The sequence below is a fragment of the Oryx dammah genome, unplaced genomic scaffold, assembly GCF_014754425.2.
Source record: "Oryx dammah isolate SB20612 unplaced genomic scaffold, SCBI_Odam_1.1 HiC_scaffold_10, whole genome shotgun sequence".
Lineage (NCBI taxonomy): Eukaryota > Metazoa > Chordata > Mammalia > Artiodactyla > Bovidae > Oryx > Oryx dammah.
Genome location: NW_024070194.1, coordinates 64,629,491 through 64,650,705, shown reverse-complemented (window position 1 = coordinate 64,650,705; position 21,215 = coordinate 64,629,491). Strand labels below are relative to the sequence as shown.

The window sequence follows — 21,215 nt, the reverse complement described above, 5'->3', positions numbered from 1 at the left end:
TCCTGAAGCAGCCTTGTCCTTTTAATAGGGAAAGGTATTCCGAGACTGCTGTGTGGGTACATTGGTTTTATTTTGCTAAGCCTAAAAGTAACTTAAAATTAAGAGCATCCTGGTCTAATTTCAGTTTTCAAAGTGGTGCCTCAAAGCGTCTGATGATTTGATTATTTGAGAGTGAGTCTTTCTAGTCTTTCTAGTCATGCTAGTCGGCTTAGGTTGTTCATGGCAATTTCAGGTTTCCTTTATTTGGGTAGTGAAGCTTTATGGTAACTCTAAGACTGGTGGTGTGTTTCCTGGTGGTCCAGTAGTTAGGACTGCATGCTTTCAGGCCAGGACCCAGGTTCAGTCCCTGATTGGGGAACTGAGATCCTGCAAGCTGTGAGGTGCAGCTCGGGGGGGTAGGGGGGAGAGGACTCTGTCATGTTTCCCTGGGCACTGTGACTGTGAGTATGATGAGGTCGTCCTTGGCAGGTGTCAGAAGCATTGGTGGAAATTCTGCTTGGCTGTCACTAGATGCCAGAACACAGTGCTGCCAGCATGCTGATATTTGCAGGGAGTCCCTCAAAAGGAATCCACGGTGTTTGTATCATGATCAGCAACCAGTGTTTTCATTTTTGTTGTTATTGTTCAAGTTGTGAAGAAGAAACGGCCTCTCAGTTAGTGAATTTGACGCTATCTGTGCCCCTGGTGAAAGTAAGTGGCCAGAGGATAGCTCCAGATCCCTGTGCCATCTCTGGTGGGCACTCTAGGGGAATATGGCCTTGGCCATGGATGCTGGAGTTTGGAGAGGCCTGTTGTAACTGTCACCAAGGGTGGTGCTGTCCCCAGCTCTCACAGCCTCACCAGGTTCTGTGACTTCACGACCTGCCTTCGAGCTTCCAAGGATGGTGCTGCTGGTGGTCTCTGCAGTGAGGTCATGACTGGGGATGTAGGGAAACAGAATATTAGAACTTATTGTTAGTTTATTTTTTACTTTATTGTATTCAAGAATTTACCATTTCTTGTATGTGGTTAATAGTGCCTCTATTAGTTGAGCATGCATTTAAATAATAAACAAAGACCTGCATGCTCAAGATTTTGCTGCTAGTGCTCTATTGTCAGGAAAGCAGAGCTCCTGGGCCTGTCTATGGCTGTTCTCTCCTTGTCCTCTGTGGGGCAGCCCTGCAGTCCATTCTGCAATAGCAGGAGTGATTGTTATAACCCCCATGTCTCATCCGTTCACCCCATTGCCTCAAAACCTTCCATGGCTTCCCGATGTTGTAAAATACAGTTAACATCAGTAACATCTGCTGCTGCTGCTAAGTTGCTTCAGTCATGTCCAACTCTGTGCGACCCCATAGACGGCAGCCCACCAGGCTCCCCTGTCCCTGGGATTCTCCAGGCAAGAACACTGGAGTGGGTTGCCATTTCCTTCTCCAATGCATGAAAGTGAAGTCGCTCAGTCGTGTCTGACTCCTAGCTACTCCATGGACTGCAGCCTACCAGGCTCCTCCATCCATGGGATTTTCCAGGCCAGAGTACTGGAGTGGGTTGCCATTGCCTTCTCCCATTAGTAACATCACTTCATGGTAAACAGATGGGGAAACAGTGGCTGATTTTATTTTTCTGGGCTCCAAAATCACTGCAGATGGTGACTGCAGCCATGAAATTAAAAGACGCTTACTCCTTGGAAGGAAAGTTATGACCAACCTAGACAGCATATTAAAAAGCAGAGACATCACTTTGTCAACAAAAGTCCGTCTAGTCAAGGCTATGGTTTTTCCAGTGGTCATTCATGGATGTGAGGGTTGGACTATAAAGAAAGCTGAGTGCCAAAGAATTGATGCTTTTGAACCATGGTGTTGGAGAAGACTCTTGAGGGTCCCTTGGATTGCAAGGAGATCCAACCAGTCTGTCCTAAAAGAGATCAGTCCTGGGTGTTCATTGGAAAGACTGATGTTGAACCTGAAACCCCAATACTTTGGCCACCTGATGCGAAGAGCTGACTTATTGAAAAAGACCCTGATGCTGGGAAAGATTGAAGGTAGGAGGAGAAGGGGACAACAGAGGATGAGATGGTTGGATGGCATCACTGACTCAATGGACATGGGTTTGGGTGGAGTCCGGGAGTTGGTGATGGACAGGGACGCCTGGCGTGCTGCGGTTCATGGGGTGGCAACGAGTCGGACGCGACTGAACTGAAACCGAGCATCATTAAGTTTTGGTAGAGTTTGCGAGAACTGTCTCGTGTTTATCTTTTTTACCCTGTAACAGGTTCCCTTGCTTGCGTTTCATGGATGGGTCTCAGGCCTTCAGGGCCCCAAGCTCCCTGCTTCCCCACAAGGGTGGTGAAGCTGTTTCTCTGTCCTCACTGCTCACCTGCCTCACCTCGACTTATCTCTCAGGACTCTGCTCGAAGTCACAGTTTCTCCCATGGTCTTTCCTGATCGCCCAGACTCGCAGTGCAGTCCTGTGGTGTCTTGTGCTTTTCTTGATTCTAGAAGAGGATTCGTCAGGTTCTGCAGATCTACTGGTGTGCTAGTAACCTTTCCACAGCTGTGTCTCTGAAAACCGAAGAAGACCTGGCTTGTGGCATTTGCCCATTTCCGGGGTGTAAACATTCTCACTGGCCGGTTTTGTGTGCCCAGGGCCATGTCTCTGAGCACAGCACTGGAGAGAGATGCCCTACTATGGCATCATCATGCAGATGCATCAGTGTACCACAAGCGTTCATCAGAACAACTTGCTGTAAAGGCCTTGGACAGTGATGTGTTTTGAAGTGAAAGTGAAAGTCACTCAGTCGTGTCCGACTCTTTGCAACCCCATGGACTGTAGTCCATGGATTTCTCCAGGCCAGAATACTAGAGTGGGTAGCCTTTCCCTTCCCCAGGGATCCAACCCAGGTCTCCCACATTGCAGATGGAATCTTTACCAGCTGAGCCACCAGGAGAGCCCAAAAATATTGAAGTCTTTTAATATAATCAATTTAATTATACATGCATGTGTGGGTGCTAAGTTGCTTTAGTTGTGTCTGACTCTTTGTGACCCTCTGGATCAACAACAATTACTGCAAAGGTTTAAAAGAAGAAGGATGCTATCAATTGGAGTATCTTTCTACTGGAAAACAAATACAGGGTACTGCAAATTGTTCTCTGTTGGGAAATACAGATAGGCAATTGGAAGTTTGGTGTCTTCAACTTCATGCAGGATTCTAAAACCTAGTCTCTTATGGACTTTTTTTTTTTTTTTTTGGTCTCTAAATATTAGGATTATGAAAGAAAATGCAAGCTTTGGACAAGCCAAAAACAAATTCATAAAAATTTTAACATGATCATGATACAGAATAGATGCTAACCTCTGGTAAGTCAGAGCATCAGGACTAGGTGAGGATTCCTCTGTGATTGTATATGCATGCATGCTTAGTCATTCAGTCGTGTCCAACTCTTTGCAATGCTATGGACTGTAGCCCACCAGGCTCCTCTGTCCATGGGATTCTCCAGGCAAGAATACTGGAGTGGGTTGCCGTGTCCTTCTCCAGGGGATCATTCCCAACTGAGGGATCAAACCCATGTCTCTTAGGTCTCCTGCATTGGCAGGTGGGTTCTTTACCAGTAGCCCCACCTGGGAAGCCCCTATTTAATTATAAGTTTATATCATTTGAATTTGAATAATAGTTCTGTTCAATGACCAACTCTCAAAAATTTCTTAAATGTTTATTTTTTTCTCATAAGATGATTTGAACCAACTCTAGACATGGAAGCACAGACAAGTCACACATTTTGATTTCGATTAAAAACAGTGGGATAAGGCAAGTATGATAGGTATTTACTGCAGATAGTTCCAATTGTGAGGGGCCTGGAGCAATTTTGGGACAAGTCTGTGGAGGAGGAAGAGAGAGTGTTTCAGGTAGATTGATATATAGATTAGCAACATTTGGACACTGCACCAGATCCGGGGAAAGAAGGGAAAGAGAATGTCCAGATTTTTGGCCATGTTTGTACTAAAAATGTGCACAGTCTCCTTCTCCCATGAATGTTTATTCTCCTGTCATCCTTGGCATTTATTTTCATACCGTATTTTTGAACCCTGTGTGATGATTATCCATTCTTGGGTATGCATGGCATAGCTGACGATGCACTCCTAGTGGGACAGGTCAGCCTGCTCCGGTTAATCCTGATGAGAGGCAAACCTAGGGTTCTTTTTCCTGCTGGCTCTTTTCCAGCGACTTAGCTACCCTAAAAGCATAGTTGATTTTTATTTTTGATATTTTAATTCAGTAGGGTTTTGACATGGACTCAGCTCTCTAATAGCCAGTTTATTCTGAATGAATCTTAGGATTAATTCTGAAAGATACTGAATACTTTTTTTTTTTTCCGATAGGAATTTCTCTTTTTAGAAATGCAAGCACAAAAAGTTTGTGGCTTGTCAAGTCACTGTTTAATCCCTTGTAAAGATCTTACACTTAGGTCATGATAATTTTTTCCCCATAATTTGCTTTAGAGCATATGAGAGTTCTTCAAATTTGAGGATTCAAAGATTTGCTGTTACTTTTTTTTTTTTTCCATAAAGGAAGACCTGTATTCAGTCCCAGGTCTCTTGTGAAATGTGTGATGCTTAATTGGAATATTGTTGCTTGGAATAAATAAATGCCAATTAACTGATTTCTTCAACATATTCTTTTTAAGCATATTAGGTTCTAGATATGTTAGAATAAATTGGTTGTATGTATCCTGTTAATTTTGATACTTTAAAGCTTATCTCCCCTTTGTATAATTATAATGTGGGTACTGTACAGACTCAGTAATGTTAGATATGTTCTGTGATTATCTAGCACATGTTGATTTATGTTGAATTTCTAAGAATAACACTAAAAACAATAATTAGAAAATGAAAATAGAGAATTGTGAAAAAGGAAAATGTAAGTTGAAAACCAAGACAGAGAAAATTTTATTTGTATATAATCTATATATCTATACCACCTATCACATAGTAGTTAAATCTACAAATCTTTGGGCTTGCTTCCTGGCAGCTCACATGAAAGGGAAAGAAATCTTTTAACATTTTCTTCCTAATCAAGTTCAGACTTTGTCAGACTCCTTGCAGACATACATATAATTTCAGTCTGTCTACTCATGAGATTCTTTTAGGATTTACTCTTCTCATTTTTCTTTTAATGGCCAAATCGCTTAAATTTTCTTTCAGCTGATCTTATACGTATCATGTATTAAAGAGCTTATTTTTACTGACGCTTAATGATGTTCAGTGTTCTGAAGAGTAGACAGTTGAAGAATCTAGATAGTAAGATAAAAAGAAAAAAGTAAGGCAATTATAAGTGAACTGAAATTAATTTATAAGGGTATACTTTCCAACATGCTGTGCTGTGCTGTGTCTAGTCACTTAGTTGTGTCCGATTCTTTGTGACACCATGAACTGTAGCCCGCTAGGCTCCTCTGTTCATGGGGATTCTCCAGGGAAGAATACTGGAGTGGGTTGCCATGCCCTTCCCCAGGGGATCTTCCCCACGCAGGAATCGAACCGAGGTCTCCTGCATTGCAGGAGGATTCTTTACCGTCTGAGTCACCAGGGAAGCCCAAGAATACTGGAATGGGTAGCCTATCTCTTCTCCCGGGGATCTTCCCAACCCAGGAATTGAACCAGGATCTCCTGCATTGCAGGGAGGTCCTTTACCAGCTTAGCTACCAGGGAAGCCCCCACTTACCAACGTATGTGCTGATATTTCACAGAATGTGTATTGTCTTAACTTTTGAATTATTAACTTTTTCTGTTGTAACTTACATTTCTTTCATTGTAATAACTTTTATATGAGAACAAGTGTTTATATATAAAAAAAGAGGGAGGCATGTCAGTGCACCCAGATACCCAACTTTATTTCAGGGAAGCACCTGATTCCGAAATTAAAGCAATCTAATGAAGTTCAAGGGTAGGTGATTGGCTTTGGAGAATGAATTATAATGTATTAATCTGACTTTGTTGGGTAGACAAGAGAGAAAAAGAAAAACTGTGAACATATTCTTCTTTGGAAGCATCATTTTGCTATTCATTCCCTTAATTCATCAATCATTGGAAGGTGAATTATCAGAAAAACATTTCAGTGACATTTGCCTGCAGCTACTAAATTGGTAGTTTTGCCTGAATTAGTTGATGGATTCAACCTAAGTTCCTAAATTGACTAAACATTTGGCTGAAAAGACTCTTGGTAAAAATATAGACTGTTTCAGAAGCTTGTAGTGACACATTGTGTGAAAATATAGATTATGAGCATCCAACACATTTTAGTTAATCCAAGTAAATGTTCCTGACCTAAATATAAGAGCAAATGCCATCACAAAAGCTGATGTAAGATGTAGACATTTAAATAGCTGTGTAGTAGAACATTTCCAATATTATTTTCTAAAGGTTAGCTGTCAAAGTTTACATCCTGTGAAGAAAAAGTTTTAAAATGCTTAGAATCTAGCCTTTGTTTGTTCTCAGTGTTTTTAGAAAAAACAGCCCTTCTATACTTTATTTCTAAAACTCAAAAGCTGTTAGAGTCAGAAAGGGTTTTGCGATGGAATCCAAGCCCTTCTTGTTACAGATGAAGAAACAGAAGCCAGGTGAGAATATGGACAGCCTAGTGCTTTTTAATCTGTTTTTTGAAGTGTGTGGTTTGCTGTTTGAATTAAGACCTAAGCAGGTATTATGAGCATGTCTTTGTAAAGAAGATGCTCAGACGCACCCTGTATCCTGTGCTACCTCGTCTTTCTGGGTGACTGTCTTCTTTTGTCCGTTGAATTAATGTATGGTCCCATTTGTCGAGAAAACTCAGGAGGCATATTAAAAATCTGTACTAATGTAGATAAATTTTGTAAAATCAACCAAGATTGATCACCGTCCCTACTTAATTCAGAGCAAAGGAAGGGAACCTAATTTTTCTATTTTTCCACACCTCGTTTGCTGTAATGAAAATGGCTTTCTGCTTTGAATCGTTTTCAGTGAAATGATTTTCAATATTGTTGTCTTTGTGGCATTTTGACAATTAAAATGTATTTCTCAAGCTCACTGGAAATGCTGCAATGCTTTTCTCCTTTTCATTTTTTTCATTGGTCGTATCTGTGCTTGTTGCCTAGGAAACTACTCTTGGGTTGAATTCTGTTTGCTTGCTTGTCAGGCTGTCAGAGTTATGGGTAAAGTTCGTGACTTTATAGTTGGAAAAGTGCTTCCTAAATATTAGAAATGTTTTATCTATATTAAAGTGCTTTATCGCCTCAATTAAAAAGCAGCCAAGCAGTTGTTTGGTTTTCTTAAAATAATAAATAGAGGATTCCTCCCCTCCTCACATTACTATTGGAATTTTCTATGTTGTTTACAGATTTGCAGTAGGATTTGAATTGTCACATAGGTTCATTTCAAATATATCAATTTAATAAAAAAATTCTTCTATAAATATTTGTTTCTTTGGGGAGTCATATATTATGATTCTCCAAATATGCAAATATAAACATGAAAATATTACATAAAAAAGTCTAGTGAGATTTTAGAAAATGCAAGTTATTTGCCCTCTATCTAACATGTTGAAAGATTGTTTTCTCTTTATAACATTTTCAAATTAAAAAGATGCAGGAGGACTGTTTCACATCTTATCCTTTCTTAGTGATTAGTACTTAATAAAACAGAGAGTATAAAATTACTGATCATTTAATTATATTTTTGTTTAGCTAAATTCAATATCTGACAGAATTATTTAACATATAAAAACTTGCGATGACATGTTTTGGACACTGTGGCTAGTGGCTTCCTGCCTGGCAGCACAGATAGGGGTCTTCCTAGTCCAAGGCACCATTTGGGGCCTTATTAGAAATGCAGTCGCTCAGCCCTGCCCAGAACCTACTGAATCAGCACCTGTATTTTTAACAAAATCTAACATCCCAGGTTAGTTAGATGTGCAGTGCTCTCTAGTCGAGAGCAGTGATTCCCCGTCTTGGCTGCAAACAGAATTTCCTGGAGAGCTTGTAAAAGTAATGACTGGACTTTGTCCTAGACCCTAGACCCAAGTTTCAGGATTTCTTTGTAGGGGCCCAGGAACCCACATTTTACAGGATACTCCCAGATCATTTTTAATGACTAGTGATTATTTGCACCCATGGGTGTAACTCAGAGAGTTACAAACAAGAGCACGGTGGGGATGGGAAGACCTTAGCACTGACCTGCATTTCTGACCTTTTATTAAGGTCAGGTATAGCAAGGCTGCAGATGAGAGAATTAGCCCTTGTTGAGTACTTAGTATATTTCAGGCATTATTGTCCTAAACAGACTACATATTTGACTGAAAAGAGTCTTTCGGCAAATATATAGCCTACATCACAAGGTTGTAGTGACATACTGTGTGAATATATAGATTGAACCTATTAATCCCACTCAGTGTTCCCTACATAGATATGAAGCAGGAAGCATTTAGTTTTACACACACACACACACACACACACACACACACTCCATGATGTCATCCCACTTCTGTGTGTGCCACTGCCCGTTTCTTCCCACAAATCCCCTGAGAATGAAATAAATTGTGATGAAGTTAAAAGTCTCATTTGTCTGCCAGTCTTAGCTGAAGGGAAATGTCTCATTCTGAAGTTCTTTCATGACCTTTCTTTTTACCCGTGGAAAGGATTGCAAAGGTCCCAGCATCAGGGGAGCCACTAGCTTGGAGACAGTGGTGTTGCTGCATCCCTGAGCAAACCCACATGCATTTACTGCCCTTCCTCCAGGTTGGCGGGGAAGTCAGAGCCCTGATCTTTCAGTTCTTGGTGTTGCAGGACTCCGTGCTTCCTGGAAAGTGGTGTGCTCTCCATGGCTTGACTGTCATGGCTTGGATTTGTCTCCACCAGTTAGCAGTAGGTTAGCTTCACCAGTTTCCCTACTTGGTAAGTGGGAGTAATAATGTAACCTGTATTTAGCCTTGTTCTGAGGAGATTATCAATTAATGCAGTAAGACTCTTAGCGCACACATGACCCCATAGTAAATGTTCAATGAGTGCTAGTGATTACAGACTTAATTGGCTCATTACAGATGATCAGGACGTATTTACTTTTACATGATTCTTTCCTCAAGAAAAAGGAGGAATGGATTAGATTAGCTCTGAAAGATCTCTGCACTTTGAAGGTAACGCAAACAGACACGAGGCCATATGTTTCAGAAGCATCCAGTCTTATTGCCGCCTCGCAGCAACCAGGGCCAAATGGCTTTATGAATAGCCAGGATGTATAAGGCTCGTGGCAAGGAATTAATTTGAAACTGGAACACTCAAGACAGGAAAGTGGATAATGAGCTGTTTGAATGCTTTCGTAGTGCTGCCTTCAGACTCCACCAGATAAACTAGCATTTCTCCATCTTCCCCAGCCCCTGATTCCTTCCTCAGCTTCACTTTGCAGCGCTGATCACCTCGTGACATTATCTGTTCTTATTTGTTTATCCGTTGTCCTTCTCATCACTAGTAAGGGAAATGGACAAGGAATCTCTCTGGTGATTGTATCACCAGAGTGTATAGTCCTTGAGGGATCACTTACTGGCAGCAACTAGAAGTGTGCCTAGCACACAGTAGGTGCTTATCAGATATTTGTATTGGATGAATGACTTTTGATACCTTCTTGTATAGCTTTTAGTACCACGAAGATTCAAGTTCAAGATGAAGAATCTATATATGAGCATAATGATGTGTAGCGACTCTGGTGGAAGTTTTACTACCTGGGTGCTAAGAAGGGCTTTGCTTCTTATCTGGCCCTTCCAGCTAATAAGTTCCCTCGTGGTCCAGTGGTTAAGACTTTGCCTTCCATTGTAGGGGGTGTGAGTTTGATCCCTTGTTGGGCAGCTAAGATCCCACGTGCCTTGTGGCCAAGAAACAAAAACATAAAACAGAAGCAAAATTATAACAAATTCAATAAAGATTTTTAAAATAGTCCACATTTGGGGAAAAAAAACTTAAAAAAGGAGTTCCTTGCCATTGTGAAGTAGCTGATGATGGTTACTCTGCTCGTGAAATAATTATAAAGTCTACTTACATAGAGGACCTTCCTTATATAACAGAAAGTTGTACTTTCCTTAAATAATAGAAAGGATTACATTCTTAAAGAATAGAAAGTTGGCTCATGAAACAGGTGAAAAGCTGGTCCCTGGTTAGGAGAAAAATATTACACTTCTGTAGAGTATTATGAAATAAAGGTTAAAATAATAAAGGAGTGGGAGAATAATGCTAATCAAAAGTTAACTTGACAGTTACTGAGTTACTTGAATCCTTAATAAAATAATAGAAGACAAATGTCAAAGGAGAAAGGGCAGTGTGCATTTAGAGAGTATCTCCGAAACCATCAATAGGTAACATCAATTTTGAAAGACAAATAACTTGTCAGGTGAAGCTGATAATTTCAAAATTTAATTTACATGGTGGTTGAACTAAATTGGTACAGTGGAAGTCATATAAGGGATTTGATAGATATACATATAAAATTATATATGAAGAACTTAGATTTACTCAGGCTCAAATATTCTCAGAGGAGAGCAAACACTGAGTGAAGAACAATAGTACAAAATCAATAATAAATAGTTGGTAGAATGTTGCTGAGATTCTTGATGAGAGAGTTTATCACTAATATATCAGTTCGTAATTCTTTGAGCTTCTCCTAGCAGAAACCACCCCCACCCCCACCCCCCCCCCCCCTGTTTTTTTTTTTGGTTTTCTCTGGCCATCTAATTTCTGTAATTGTTTTTTCTTTGCTAAAAAGGTTGTACTTATAATACTTGAGACAGTCAGTGTGAAAGGATGGAGATAGATGGGTAGTCACATTCATTCATACAACATTTTAGCAAACATTTGTTGGCCTGGGAACTAGGGGTAGAACCTCTGAGATTAACAAGAGAGAGGGGTGAAGAGAGCACTGGTTCTAATCAGTGAAATTAACACAAGGCGCGGATTCACTATGCTTTCAGAACCTAGGGACTCCTCAGAGAAGGAGGTGCCCTCCAGGCTCCTAGAGCGGTCAAGACAATGGACAAGAACGGATGGAGGGGTCTGTGGCCTCTGGTCACTTCAGAGCACTCCAACTGGATCTCAGCATTGGGTGGAGAGGTGCCAGGGCTTAATCTGATGTCTTGTGACCCCACCGGATCAACCTCTCTGAGTTGTGTCGTCTGACATGTACTTTAGTAAAGGTGTTGTGAGTGATATGCAGAGGATGCATTCATGCATTCAGAGGTCTGGGCTGGAGGCAAGGAACACATGAGCTGATGTGAGCCCATCAAAATGTTGTAGCACAGCTAAAGAAAGTTTTAACATGTGGCACAGTGGTCAAGAATCCGCCTTGCCAATGCAGGAGATGTGAGAGATGAGGGTTCAATCCCTAGGTTGGGAAGATCCCCTGGAGAAGAAAATGGCAACCCACTCTGATATTCTTGCCTGGAAAATCCCATCAACCCAGAAGCCTGGGTATAGCCAATGGGACTGCAAGGAGTTGGACCTGACTGAGCGATGGAGCACACATACAGCCCTGCGGAGTCTAAGTGCGCTGGCGGGAGCAGCAGCCTGGATGTCACGGTTACACTAGAAATGCAGAATTCCATCTTCTGTGACCCAAGATCTGTGGAATCATCTTAACAAGATCCCTTGGTGTGTTATATGCACATTAAAGTTGGAGAGTTTCTGACTTAAATGACCCTGGTTGGTTTATCCAGCACCCCCCCCCACACACACACACCTTGGTGTTCACTTTCTCCATCACTTCTTTAATGCTAACATTTTAGCCGCACAAATTTCTTGCAGAAATCAGGGATTTTCTCTTCTAGGGGCACTCCGGGTCCTGGGATCAGGCAGTGAGGACAGACAGAGCTGGACTTGACCCTTGAGCTCTCCCCGCCAGCTAGGTGACTGTCCCTGGAAATAGAGGGCATGTACAGGGCCCAGCACTCATCTATGGGGGGAAGCATTACCACTCACAATAACACAAAATCCTCCCAGCCGCAGCATACACCTTTTCCTGTCTGTCTAGTATTGTGTTCATTTTCTCAGGAGAGTAGCTCAGGAGTAGCTCCTGCCTGCTCCTGGCTCCCTGTGCATGCTCTCAACTCCTCTCTCTCGGGTACTTTACTCCCCCCACTTCCCCCTTGCTGCTTTTCCTCAATCCTGCTGTATATTTGTCCTTCCTTTAAACTTCCCTTTAATTGCCTGTTTCTGAATCTGCTGCTGGATCAGACGGGTTTGAGGAGTTGGTGCCCTTTGAGGAGCAGCCGTGGGGGGCCCCTGGGCAGTGAGGACCGGGGTGGGTGGACGCCAGAGGCCGCCCAGGAGGGGAGACATGCAGCCATCTGAGCTGGGAGCACATTGTGGGGAGCCATCGGTGTAGACAGTCAGCAAGGCATGTGGCTGTGTGCAGAGGTGAGGAGACTGTTCTAGAAGACGGGGTTAGAAAGATGTCTTCAGTCCTGGTGGCTACAGGCCTAGACCTCAAGACATCTTAACCTGGGGCTTTCTGTTTTTTTGGAGGGGGCTTTTATTTAATATTTAAAATTGAGAGAACTGAGAATCACATGAAGCTATAAGAAATAATATCTGGAGATCCCTTGTCTATTTCCCTCACTGGTAAGATTTTGAAACACTAAAGTTTTAGATCCTAACAACATTGAGACAACCCATTGATCTTATTCACCTCTCTCCATTTACTTGTACTCATGTGAATATTTGGGAGGTTCCTGATGAGGGTGGATGTATTATTTTTTTTCCAGAATGGGAATCCTAATGATTCCAATTTCATATGCATCAGAGAAATTATTGGATTTTTCTTTGTAAATATTCACATGATATTAGAACACTGAATATTTATTTCCCTCTTGAGTCTCTCACTTCCTCATATGTATCTAAGATTCAGTGGGACTTTTGAACTCATTCTCTTATCTATAGAAATGGGTTTTAAACTCAGTCTTCCCAAGAAATCTCCTGTTATTTCTAGTGAAGCGTAAGCATACTGTGGTGGCTTTGACACATCTTAATTCTTCTTGGATAGCAGTGTGGTCATACCCAAATGACATGGGATGGGGAGTCCATTGACAAGCACTCCAGGGACAGCTAGGCTCAGAGGGGTAGTGTAACCTTTGACCCAGCCCTACACTCTCTTTCTGGACTCAGTGCACTCATCTGTAAATGTGATCTTTCAATTTATCTCTCAGACACCTTCCAACTATAGTATTCTTTATTTATAGCTTGTAAATTGTGTGTGTGTGTGTGTGTGTGTGTGTATGATAACATGATAATTTTATGTCCTTCATTTTATGTCCTTCTCTCTGAGTCATCTGCTGTTTTTTCAAGCTTATTTCCTATCTTGCCTTTCCTCAGATTTCTTCCAAGGATTTTATCTCAGTAAGTGAAATACAGATAAATACCTTTATAAAAAGGGGCACTCTTATATTGAAAAGTGGCAATTCTGAGGTCATGTTTTTCTCCCCATGGCTTATGTTAATAACTTCTCTCCTCACTGTGATATGTGTCTTTAAGAAATGTAAAATTGCCAAAGATAGTGGAGATGGTTTTCATTTTGCACGAAGCATAATTTTGCTGCTTGCATCATAAGTTCTAATATGTGTGTCAACTGCGTATTATTTTTAGATTTGATTAAATACCTTGATGGCTGGTGTCTGTCTTCTTGGAAAAGGTTTCTTCGTTGCCTTGGGTGGTTAAATGATTTAAAAATCACTGGAAGAATAAAAGAAGAGAAACATTGGGAAAACTGATTAGGAGTAGAGGTATGATGTATAACTGTTAAAAATGTATATATCTGACCTTTAAGTATTTGCTCTAATTCATTATTAGATGTTCCATTTTTTCACTTATTTAAAAGGCCCCTTATCTAGAGAGGCAAATCAATATTTACAGTGCATTAGTGCCACAGAGAATTTGAAGGTTTATCCCCTCTTCAAAGGAAGGCACACATCAAACAGCCTCCACCACCACCCGGGACCTGGTGATATCGTCCCCATCTCTGGGTGCTTCATCCAGGAGCTTAATTATTGAAGCTCCTTATCTTTGAATTTTCTTGTTAATATTTCAGAAGCCATACTTTGAAAATCTATATATTAAATAAATCAGAAGATTACTAGGAGAGAAAGTTTTATTATTGTGTTTTGAAAAGTATTGCTTTTCCTAAAATGGATGGTAAGGAATCATAATAATAATGACCAAATTACCTTAAATGAGAAGCTCCCATTATTTCTAATTGCTTGCAAGAATGCAAATTGCATTGGATTATTAGTAATGCTGAAAAATTGTGAGCCCTAGAAACAGGAAGCAAATTATAGGCAAAAAGGCTGTTTTTGTATTTTATTTCTCTGAGGCCAAGACAAAATTGAGTTCTTTTATCCAATATTTTGCTTTATCAGGACAGTGAGAGGTGGGAGGCTTGTCAAATGAATCAAGCAGTTGTGTTTCATGCTTCATTTTGTTGAAAAGACCAGACATCTGGAGTAGTCTCTCTCCTTAGAATCATGTTCAGGTCATCCAAAGACCTCAAGGCTGTTGTGGCTACTTCTGCATTCTGACCCACAACTCTTGTGCATTTTCATTCTTCTCTGAGACAACTGGTAATGATACTACTTTGAGATGCTTTTATACTTTTTTCTAGTGCCTCTTCCTGAATGGTTGTAAGTTCTGTTTAGGATGAGGTTTGGTGGATGATTATCAGTATAGGAATATATGATCTTATATGGAATCATGGGAGAAGGCAATGGCACCCCACTCCAGTACTCTTGCCTGGAAAATCCCATGGATGGAAGAGCCTGGTGGGCTGCAGTCCATGGGGTCGCTAAGAGTCAGACACGACTGAGCAACTTCACTTTGAATTTTCACTTTCATGCATTGGAGAAGGAAATGGCAACCCACTCCAGTATTCTTGCCTAGAGAATCCCAGGGCTGGGGGAGCCTGTTGGGCTGCCGTCTATGGGGTCACACAGAGTTGGACACGACTGAAGCGACTTAGCAGCAGCAGCAGCAGCAGCAGCATATGGAATCATACAGTTTTTAGTTTTAATGTTAAATCTCTGATTTTATAGATGGGGACACTGAGGTCCAGTGAGGTGGACTGACATGTTGGGATTACACTTCTAGGCAGGTGGTGGTTCTTTTTTTTTTTTAGTAGACTAAACAATTTTATTTGTGCCTTATAGTTGATATAACTTACTTGATAAACTGTTGTTGGTCAGTCGATAAGTTGTGTCTGACTCTTGCAACCTCATGGACTGCATCAAGCCAGTCCTTCACCTAGTAGTCCCTAGACTATTAGGAGGGAAAAGGTACAAACCAACACGTACAGTATGAGCCTGTTTTTGTAAAATAAAGCCAAAACACCCTAGGAATTAAAAAACTAAAGGCAAAGGCTGAAGTGAATGTTAACCAAAATCATAAAAATTATAGCTTTTTATAATTCTTCATCCAAGTACATGGTCAGTTCAGTTCAGTTGAGTTGCTCATTCATGTCTGACTCTTTGTGACCCTGTGGACTATAGCATGCCAGGCTCCCCTGTCCATCACCAACTCCTGGAGCTTACTCAAACTCATGTCCATAGAGTCGGTGATGCCATCCAACCATCTCATCCTCTATCGTCCCCTTCTCCTCCTGCCTTCAATCTCCCAGCATTAGAGTCTTTTCCAATGAGTCAGTTCTTTGCATGAGGTAGCCAAAGTATTGGAGTTTCAGCTTCAGCATCAGTCCTTTCAATTAATATTCAGGACTGATCTCCTTTAGGATGGACTGGTTGGATCTCCTTGCAGTCCAAGGGACTCTCAAGAGTCTTCTCCAACACCACAGTTCAAAAGCATCAATTCTTCAGTGCTCAGCTTTCTTTATAGTCTAACTCTCACAACCATACATGACAACTGGAAAAACCATAGCTTTGACTAGATGGACCTTTGTTGGCAAAGTAATATCTCTGCTTTTAAATAAGCTGTCTAGATTGGTCATAACTTTTCTTCCAAGGAGCAAGTGTCTTTTAATTTCATGGCTGCAGTCACCATCTGCAGTGATTTTGGAACCCTCCAAAATAAAGTCTGTCACTGTTTCCATTGCTTCCCCATCTATTTGCTATGAAGTGATGGGACTAGATACCATAATCTTAGTTTTCTGAATATTGAGTTTTAAGCCAACTTTTTCACTCTCCTCTTTCACTTTCATCAAGAGGCTCTTTAGTTCTTCGCTTTCTGCCATAAGGGTGCTATCATCTGCTTATCTGAGGTTATTGATATTTCTCCCGGCAATCTTGATTCTGGCTTGTGCTTCCTCCAGCCCAGCATTTCTCATGATGTACTCTGTGTATAAGTTAAATAAGCAGGGTGACAATATACAGCCTTTACGTACTCCTTTCCTGATTTAGAACCCGTCTGTTGTTCCATGTCCAGTTCTAACTCTTGCTTCCTGACCTGCATACCTATTTCTCAGGAGGTCTGGTATTCCCTTCTCTTGAAGAATTTTCCACAGTTTGTTTTGATCCACATAGTAAAAGGCTTTGGTGTAGTCAGTAAAGCAGAAGTAGATGTTTTTCTGGAACTCTCTTGCTTTTTCAATGATCCAACGGATGTTGGCAATTTGATCTCTGGTTCCTGTGCCTTTTCTAAATCCAGTTTGAATATCTGGAAGTTCATGTTCAAGTACATGGTCAATACTATAATACTCCAGGTCATAGCTTCTCCTAATCTGTATCCAGTTTTTTATCTAATGGTGTCATTTAATGAACATCTACTTATTTTAATGGAGATTTGGGTCCTTTGCATCAGTAAGAACATCTCAGGGAAACTGTTAGGCAAAACTCTATTCAATGTGGTGATCCAGAAACATATTTTTTGTTGTTCACTGAGTTGTTATTGAACCAAAGGTGCCCAGACACTAATGGGTAAGATGAGGCCCTTTGGAACAAAATATGATGGTAGCCCCAAATGTATTCCTCACTTAGCACAGTTGCAGTTTAGAGAAAAAAACCATTTTATCTGCTATTCTTGATGAGGCAGCAAAATGATAACTTTTAAAAAGTCCTGACCGTTGAACATGCAATTTGATATTTTGTGTAACAACATAGGAGGTAGGCATAAAGTGCTTGTACATACTGAAAGTAGTGAAAGTGTTACTCTCTCAGTCGTGTCCAACTTTTTGTTACCCCATGGACTATAGCTCTCCAGACACAGCTCATCTATCCAAATGATTTCCCAAGCAAGAATACCGGAGTGGGTTGCCCTTTCCTTCTCCAAGGGATCTTCCTGGCCCAGGGATCCAACCCTGGTCTAGTGCATTGCAGGTGAACTCGCTCCTCTGAGCCACCAGGGAAACCACATATTCAGAAAAACTTGTATATGATGATTTGAGTTGTAAGCTAAGATAACCATTTTTAATGGAGCAGTGCTTTTATTTGAAAGAAGAATGGAAAAGCTGTGTTTATTCAGACTTCAGTTATCTGGCAGGGTTTCTAGAAAATGGATGAACTGAGCCTGTCATTACATGGAAAACAGCTTATAGTGTTCATTGCCAAAGATAACATTCGAGCTTTAAATTCTAGTAGAATTAGATTTGGAAAACTTATATCTCATTGCGAGCATGATAATGTCCCAATACTTAATGATTTTTTTCTGATGGAATTGGTAGTGATATTCACATATGTGATTTTCTGCTGTAAAGAAATATATCAACATTTGGAGAGTTGGTTTAACCTAATTACTAATATATTCCAAGTAATTGTTGCAAAATTTTTCATGGGTAGAAGATCCATTCGAAGAGTAAGATGTAACAAGAGAACAAGAAGTTTGCATTCTATATTGCAGCTAACCTTCGAGTCAAGTTTTGGTGTAGTATCAAAGATATATAGTTATCTGAGGAGATTAATTTTTATTTTATTTATTTGCCTGTACTGAGTCTTAGTTCTCTAGGCCAGAATACTGGAGTGGGTAGCCTTTCCCTTCTCCAGGGGATCTTCCCAACCCAGTGATTGAACTCAGGTCTCCCGCATTGCATGCAGATTCTTTACCAGCTGAGCCACTTAGTTATGGGACATGGGCTTTTAGTTGCTGTGTGTGTTATCTATCTAGTTCCCTGACCAGGGATCAAACCTGGGCCCCTTGTATTGGGAGTGTGGCATCTTAGCCACTGGACCACCAGGGAAGTCCATCTGAGAAGATTATTAAAATTCTGTTTCCGGTTGCAGCTGTTTGTGGAGTTCTTTTTTTCTCTGTATACTCGGTCATATTGCAGCAGGTTAATGAAGAAGCAGAAATGAGAATCCAGATGTCTGCTGCTAAGCAACATGTGAAAGAGTGCTCCTCTCCAGCTTCATATGCTTTGTTTTGTAAAATCATTTTCATAAAATTCTGTTGTTCATGTTAACATGTAATAGGTTTATTATTGTTAACTTAAAAATGAATGAATAAATATTAAAAAACTTTTTTTTCATTTTCACTTCTAGCGTGGTATATATGCCTAGCTATAACCCATATAAACAAAAGTTTTTTGGGTTCTTCAGTAACTTTTAGAGTGAGAAAGGGTCCTGAGGTCAAAGTTGAGGTATAAGTATCTCTGTGCCCTGGGGCATGCTTTGTCATCTTATGCATCATACTTCCTTTATTGAACTAGTAGAGATTTTTTGTTTTTTTCCTTCTCCTTTTAACACTTTTGAAATTGGGATTCCTCTTGTTTCAGTTTATATGTATAGCTAATGTAATAGTTCTTCAACTCTCCCAAATCTAATGATGCTATTAAAATCTGTGTTTGATTTCTCAGTGTGTGTGATTTGACTTTGAAAACACTGCAAAATTCTTCCCCTTTACAAAACTGAGACTGACATTTATATCTGCAAGTAGCTAGAAGTGGAGTTTATTTTTCAATGAATAGTCGAATAATAGAATTAATTTCATGATTTGGATGGTGATGGAGTGCTGACCAAGGAGCCTCAAGTTCTGGCCAGAAAACTGTCTCCATGCTGTTCCTGTCACCTCTCAGGCTCCACTTACTGGTCTTTGAAGTGAGTCACATGTTTCTCCACTGGGCCTGCACGCGTGCTAAGTCACTTGAGTTGTGTCCAACTCTGCAACCCTATGGACTGAAGCCCACCAGGATCCTCTGTCTATGGGATTCTCCAGGCAGAATGCTGACTGGAGTGGGTTGCCATTCCCTCCTTCAGGGGATCTTCCTGTCCCAGGGATCGAACCTGCAGCTGCTGCATTGCAGGTGGATTCTTTACCACTAAGCCACCAGGGTAGCCCCCTTCTCCACTAGGATTAATGCTTAAAATAAAGATTCAGATCCTTTCAAGTCATTGACTTCTTAATGTTATTTAATATGTGCATGCGTGAGTATAAACTGGATGAAAATGACATAATTTTCACACAGCCATAAAACGAAGAAATTATAAACCAATAAAAATGTAAATTGTCACTATCAGTGTGAGACACTGTCTAAATCGCAGCCAGCATGAGCTGGACATGCGATCTGTTCTGGTGTCTTCACGTTTGCTGCCCGTGTGCTCTTTGATGACTCTGTTGTTACAGTTCATCAACTGCTGACAACCTGACTTCAAGATCATCGTGCTGTCACTTGGCATTCCTTTGCTGAGAACATAGTGTTTACTTTTCAAAATGAGTTTGATCTCCTGCGGCATCCTTCACTGTGTGGTTTGTGTCTGTGCCCTGGCATCTCGCCAGAAGGGGCAACCGAAAGGTCTGCAGTCCTGCTATAACCCACCTCTCCTTGAATCCACTTTCTTCCCCTGCATCTTGAATTTTGAGGGTTACAGATGCAAAGAGGTACAAAGTGCTAATTATTTGTGTCTGTTTCAGACTGACAGATTAACACAGTGATCATGACTTTTCAGAAGACGATGATCCCAATTATTTATCTAATCTGAATCGGGTCTGCAGTGTATTGCTCTTGGGGAGAATTTCAGAAACAAGTTGAGTAAGCTGTTTTATTGTGTCTAGTTGAATTCATTGAAATTTACAGCCCCTGAATTTATTTGGGGGTGAAATGTACTTTCATGTACTTTTAAATTTTATCATTGTCTGCTTTTAGTCATTATTTCTGGACCATTTTTTAAGTAGACACAGTTCCTTAACAACCCAGCAATCAGTAACCCTGTAACTGGAGGCAACAGAACCCATATCTAAGGAGCAGTATTGTCATTTCCCAGAAGTATTTTATTCTCCCTCCTCCCCATTCTGTTGCTTTTCTGCTTACATTTTTGATTTTTGAATCTGAGAACAATTTTGTTAATTGGGAGAGGACTTTTTTATGGTAAGAGAGTAGTATTATTAATACACCTGGATCCTTAAAGGTATATTTTTGTGAACTTGTTTTTGAGAGTGACTGTATAGTTCTTTGTTTTGTTTTGTTTCTTTTTTTTTTTCTTTGGTATAAATTGTAAGCAATAAGGACTGTCACACGTTTTTTACATACACTTAAAAATTGGAAATTATTCTTTCCTGTAATTTTCCTGTATGTGTTTCTCTTAGCAAATTAAGATAAATATCAATAGTATTAAATGTTCAACATATTTTTTTTCTTTAGTTATGTTACTCAGACTCTTTATTGGTTATCAAATCCTCATGATGTGGAAGCAAATGTTAAATGCAACATTTTAGTATGATTCATATGCTTCTCTGATCATTCATATGTTTTCTCTGATCGTTTCTAATTTGCTTTAACATATTTGAGACTATTGAATTGACAATGGTTTAAATGTAACCGTTAACATGTATAAATCATCTTTCCTTAGTTCCACATCCTCAACGATCTCCATAGCCACACATTTACCAGATGCATCAATATTCCAAAATTGTTTCTCATTGAATAAATGATGAGTTTACTCCTTCTCCACTAAAACTGTTTTATTCACGGCTTTTAATAAATACTTACCTTGCATCCTAGGTTTTGTAAGCAAATTGCTCTAAGCATGAATTTAATCTAAACTTTTGTCGTAGGTCGATCACGCTCTCTGCTCAGTTGACGTGTGGGGCTTCTGGTTCTGACTCTCAGGGTTACAGAGGCATGCGCCCGTGTTCTTCTATCTGGTTTCGGAGTGTTTCTCTTCCGTCGTCACAGTGATCACATCTGCTAGCATGTACCCAGTGCTACCATACGAAGGCTAACCTGAGTTTGTTATTGGTTTTTGTTAGAGTAATTGCAAACAGAATACAGCTGATAAAACACCACCTTTTTGTGTACGTGAGTATGTG

At 40.4% G+C, this 21,215-nt stretch overlaps 1 protein-coding gene across 18 annotated transcripts in view; it reads left to right on the top strand.

The window, feature by feature from the left end:
- The window catches only part of PARD3 (par-3 family cell polarity regulator), a 574,463-nt gene that overhangs the window by 230,369 nt on the left and 322,879 nt on the right, over positions 1–21,215 (top strand). The window lies entirely within an intron of this gene.